Below are 6,076 nucleotides of genomic sequence, written 5' to 3' on the forward strand. Positions count from 1 at the left end.
TGGTGCACATTTGGATGAAGGATACCTTGTTGGTCTATGTGACCAAGGTACTCTACATGCTCTTCATTATTGTCTTCCATTGATGTAATGGATTGGGTAGAACTAGAACTTCCTCTTCCCCTACGATTTCTAACTATAGATTCAAAATGCAAATCAAGAGGGACAAGAGTTAGTCTTAGTGATCTACGACCATGCATGCACAATGTAAAAACACATAAACACAATGAATGAACAAACACTTCGACTTCACAACAATTCAATGACACTTCCTCCACAAACATTTAACCCATACTCCTATGCTTTAATAACAATGATACAAAGAACAATTAAGATTGCCTCCACGCGGGTTCACGATTTATCTAAGAAATTAAAAACAAGCATCCACGCGGGCTGACGATTTAACTAAGGGATTGAGTAAGAAAAAGCTCACAAAGGTCCTATAGCACTTCAACTCCAAATTTATAACTTAGCTTAGCAATTTTTAAAATTTTTGGCATTTTTCCATGCTTGCTTAGCTCCTTTTCTTGAATGCTCCTTTGCTTGCCTCCTAGCTCAATGCTCCTTGTCAAATATGAACAAACACAATAAGTAATCAAAAGAAAAAAAAAAAAAGTAAAGACACGATCAAAAGAGTACTAATTCCTAATGAATTCCACAAATACGACGTTGTCTAATCCCCGGCAATGGCGCCAAAAACTAGTGGCGGTTCACTGTCCTCCTACCACAAGCTTAGAAAGTATGCATTAAGGTGAGGGCCAAGTTTTACATTTATAGAAGCCACTACTACCTTCACTAAAAATATAATTAGGGTGAGTAGGGATCGTCCCAAGGGATTGGAGTCATACTAGCTTGTGGAATCACAATTAGGGTTAGTAGGTCGAGTGATCAAACAAATGGTTCGTTGGTTGATTAAACTAGAGAGCAAATTAAACTAAATAATTTAATGCAATAAGGAGTAAGTAAGAGAGAGAGTTCTTGGGGTTTAAAGGTCACCACCAAACAATGCTTTCTTACACCCTTTACTAGTGACTAATGAGGGAAATGTGTGTTGTAATATTGATATGTGTATGTGTGTTTGGTTGATTCAATTTGTAAGGGTGACTAATTAAGCATACATTGTCTAATCAACATGTGAAAAGCACAATATATCTAGCAATTAAGTATATATTGTCTAAATAGTATGTGAAAAGCACAATATGTCTAACAAGTCATCAATCCTTTCATTAAACTCACAAGCCAAATACACTACAAGGTTAGAGACATATGCTACTTGCATTCAAAAGTATGGAACATCAAACAACAAGCATGGATTGTCCTCCCATCTAACAACTATGCTACCACTACACTACAATTAAGCTAATGACATGAATTAAACTAATAAACTAAGGGAGAGGCACAATCCATCAAGAAATGACCATGAACCATCTAGAAAATTACAAGAGCATTCCTTTAAGCATAATGTTTTCATAATCTCTAGATCTATGGCATTAATATACATAGACATGCATTAATAACACAAGAAATAGAAACAAACACATGAACATCTATTCTAGCATACATAGACATATGGATAGAATGAAATGATCAATTAGAAGCATTAAACCACATAAATCATTGAATAAACAAGATCTATATATATAAAAGTGCCAAAACATGTATTACAATACTAATTCCTTAATAATACACAAAATCAAGATGTAGAAAGTATGCTTGGGGCTAACTCTAACACCAAGATGATGTCTAGCCACTCATGGTGGTGCTTCTCCAACCCTCAAGGGCTAACTCCATGGTAGAGATTTGCTCCTTGGTTGATAAAGAGTCTCCAATGGTGTTTCTAGCCTCTTCCTCCTCTAAGCTTGCTTTCCAAGAGTTCTTACAAGGTATATGAGATGATATGATATGAGGTGCTCTCATGTAAAAAGTAATCATTATCCTTATATAGGTAGGTCAAAATGACACACAAAATGAGCTAGGGTCGTGCACAAAATATTCCCCAATGATTGGATAAAGGACAACTTTCAATGAGCTGGAAATTTAACTTTTTCGCACTAGAGGAAGTTCGATCGATCGAACCTTGGACTTGGATCGATCGAACATGGCTGAGATCTATCGAACTTAGGCTGGATCGATCTTCATTGGTGGCACTTTTTGGATAAAGACAAATCTGATATATTTTGAAGATATTTTTGGGAAAAGGACAAAAGTGGTTGGTAGGGTGGTACAACTAGATAAGATCAATCATTTGGATAAGGACAAGGCAGTTCGATCGATCGAACCTTGGACTTGGATCGATCGAGCATGGCTGAGATCTATCGAACTTAGGCTGGATCGATCTTCATTGGTGGCACTTTTTGGATAAAGACAAATCTGAGATATTTTGAAAATATTTTTAGGAAAAGGACAAAAGTGGTTGGTAGGGTAGTATAACTAGAAAAGATCAATCATTTGGGTAAGGACAAGGCAGTTCGATCGATCGAAGAATGATGTTGGATCGATCGAACTTTTGAGGTCCCTGAAAATGTCATCATGGCTCTGATCCATCTTGAAGTACTGAGATCGATCATGTTGGATCGATCGAACTTTGATCTGAGATCGATCGAAGATATTGATTTCCACATTTTTTTTCCTTTTGCTTCCACTTGGCTCATTTCTTTGATTCATCCCAGAATTGTTTCATTTTTGCTCTTATTTGGCTGACTTAGCTTATTTTTGGGATAAGTGCCTGAAAATGGAAATAATACGAAATCAATCTAAAACGGTAAAGTAAGATAGATAAAGGTACTATAATGCCTAAGCTTAAAGGGTTTAAATACACACTTTTTAGCGCTCATCAATAACCTCTAAGTCAATGTTGCACTTTGACCCCTCTATGCATAATTAGTTATCGGATAAATAAAGCCATCGATCCGACTACTTAATTAATATATTTATTCTGGTACCATTGATTATATCTGGTTCGATCACAATAAAACATTTGTTTGACAAAAATAACAATTTAAATAAATAAATATATAATAAATCATTTTGTCTAAAAACACACGAAGGCCTTCGAATTTACTTTGTGATCAACCATTATCAATACAAAATAAATACAAGTAGCAATGATACAAATATTGAAAATATAACCCTCTAACTATTAATTACATAACTACCCAAAATGTTAGTCTAAGGATCCCGAAGTATCCGTCGAACAAATCAAAGTAATTATTAATTAATAAAAGATTTTATACTTTTCTCATGCTTAAGAGTTAAATGTCATAACGGTAATAGGGAGCAATTGCATACGACGGCTCTCGCAATATATCTCAACCTAACGCAGATCTAGTTCAAGTCTTAATTAATTATGAGTCCATTTATAATTACCGACTATGAACAATTTATGATTACTATTTATATTCATGTATTGATCGTCATCACATACATATATAAATATCTCTTGTAATCTAGTGGACACTATCAATTCTATAATGAATCGAAACATAATACATTGAATTCACCAATTGTATAAAGCATAAATATTTCAGAAACGTCAGGAACATATATCACTATAATCCAAATAAGAATTTGCTATGCCAAGGCATATAAATCCCAACAGCTCCCACTTGCCCTCATAGTCAATTCAAATTGCATGTAACTCCAATGTTATCTAGATGACGACCAAAATTATTAATCAATGACACCTTTGTTAATGGATCAACAAAGTTATGTTCCAATGCAATGTTTTAGCCACGAGTACATTTTCTTACCGGACAATATCATGTAGAACATGATACTTCCTCTCAGTGTACCTTGTTCCTCTATGGAACCTTAGGTCATTGTTTTGGATTACTTCTGCACTATTGTCACAATATAGCTAGATAGGCAAGCTAGTATGCTCCACAACCTCTAAATTAGTGAGATCAAACCAAAAAGTTTCCATTTGCCGCCTTTAAGGCTGTAATGTACTTCCCCTGTAGGTTTGAGTCAGCAGTTGAAATCTGCTTAACAATTTACTAACTGATTTCCCTTCCATTGAGAGAATATACACTGAGTCATGAACCTCGTAGTATCTACTTCTGATTGAAAATCAGAATTAGCATACCTGACTAGTACCATATCATCACATCCATAAATGAGTATGAGATCATTGGTTCCCCTAAGGTACTTAATGATATTTTTCACAACAGACCAGTTATCAAGTCCGGGATTGGACTGATATCTACTGACTATCCCTACTATGTAGCGAATGTCCTGTTTGGTATAGACCATGGCATAAATGAGATTCCCATATGCCAAAGCATATAGTTCCAGTCTCATTTGCTCAATCTCTTCTGTTAGTTTTATAAAACTACCTACTGGAGAAAGCAATCTATGTCAATCAAGCAAGACTCATTCTTTGAGTTTTGCATACCAAACCTGGTCAAAACTTTATCAATGTAGGATTATTAAGATAAGCCTATTTTCCTTTTAACCTGATCTTGCAAAAGCTTGATCCTAGCAATATAGCTTACATCTTGAAGATCCTCCACTTAAAAGTAATTGAACAACTACCTCTTTATTGATGACAAAACTTCCACGTCATTATAAATGAGTAGGATGTCATCAATATATAGAATTAGGAAAAATAATGACATTCCCTTATACACTCATGATTTAATTACTAAGAAATCTTCTGGTATCCTTTTGTAAATTAACTTGCCTTCCACAGGTATCACCCTACTAGAAAGTTCTACAAGATCCCAGATTTTATTAGAACACATAGATTCCAACTCTGATTTCATAGTAACTCGCCAAAACGATCTGTATCCATATTGGTTCACGCTTCCGTGTAGCTTACTGGGTCCAACTCATGTTTAACAGGGATGTCCATAACGATCTCACCTAAAACATGATTTTGCCGAATTGGATGATAATCCTCCCACTACAATAATGTACCGATGCAGGAATTTGTGTATTAGATGATGCTGACGCATCAATAGGGAATTCATATATTATTCTCAATCTCTATAATAAGTGTCTTCACATGTAGTACATCTGGTACTCATACCATATTCTCTAACATTATGCTACTAAGTATGTAATTCATAATATAATCATCCTATAGATAAACAGTAAGTTTAAACAATCAACTTTTATCATTGAGATCATAAAACAATCCATCCTAGTGCCTTTAGAGTAGTTATCAAATCTATCATGCATATGATCTGCTTTCAACTTACTTGTCCATATCAAGCGCACATGTGCAAGTCTTATAAGTGCATGTGTTTCAAACTAAGATTTAGTCAAAAACACAGCTCAAAAAATATCTTTGATACAGACTAAGATGGAATGCAATTCATAATGTGCATTGATATCGTCAAAGCTCAACTCTAAAATGAAAGAGATAATGTAGCATAACAGATCATAGACCTAACCATGTTAAACGGAATTCTGTTATTCCTATTTGACACCTAAATCCATGTAGCGTCAATTGCGGAAAACTGGTACACAACACCCTCATTGACCATATAGTTTTTGCACTATCCCAAGAAATACTCATATCCACGATCAGATCGAAGTGTTTTGATAAGTTTACCTAATTTGTGCTCCACATCAGTCTTTACACTTTCGGAATATACCAAAATTTAAGACTCGTGTCGCATTAGGTAAATTTATCCAAAACATGAGTAATCTTGCTTGGATGTTCATAAGACCACACGTGTCTGTGTGTACCGACTCCAATTGTTCTTTATATCTATTTCATTTGGTTGATTAAAGCCCTTAGGGTTATCTATCATTCAATACATGATTTACAAGTTGGTTTAGGCTCCCCTGCCTCATTAGGTAATAAACCTTTTTTGACTAATCTTTGAATCTCATTTTGATTGATTACAACCCAAAAATAGACACTAAAAATACAATGAGTCAGGAATAACAAATTTTCTCTTAACATTCAATCTAGAATATGCAACATTAGTTTCTACATCCTGCAAATATTAAGAGCTTGTGGTTATAGCATATTGACTATCTTTCAATGCACCAGAAGTAATCGCACATCTAATTAATTTTATAAAAGTAGTTTTACAAAACAACACCGCAGTTTTTATAAACCAAAAGT

This window comes from Cornus florida, unplaced genomic scaffold, assembly GCF_030987335.1.
Source record: "Cornus florida cultivar Cherokee Brave unplaced genomic scaffold, ASM3098733v1 CherokeeBrave_3.0.0_Hap2_Chr11, whole genome shotgun sequence".
NCBI classification, from domain to species: domain Eukaryota; kingdom Viridiplantae; phylum Streptophyta; class Magnoliopsida; order Cornales; family Cornaceae; genus Cornus; species Cornus florida.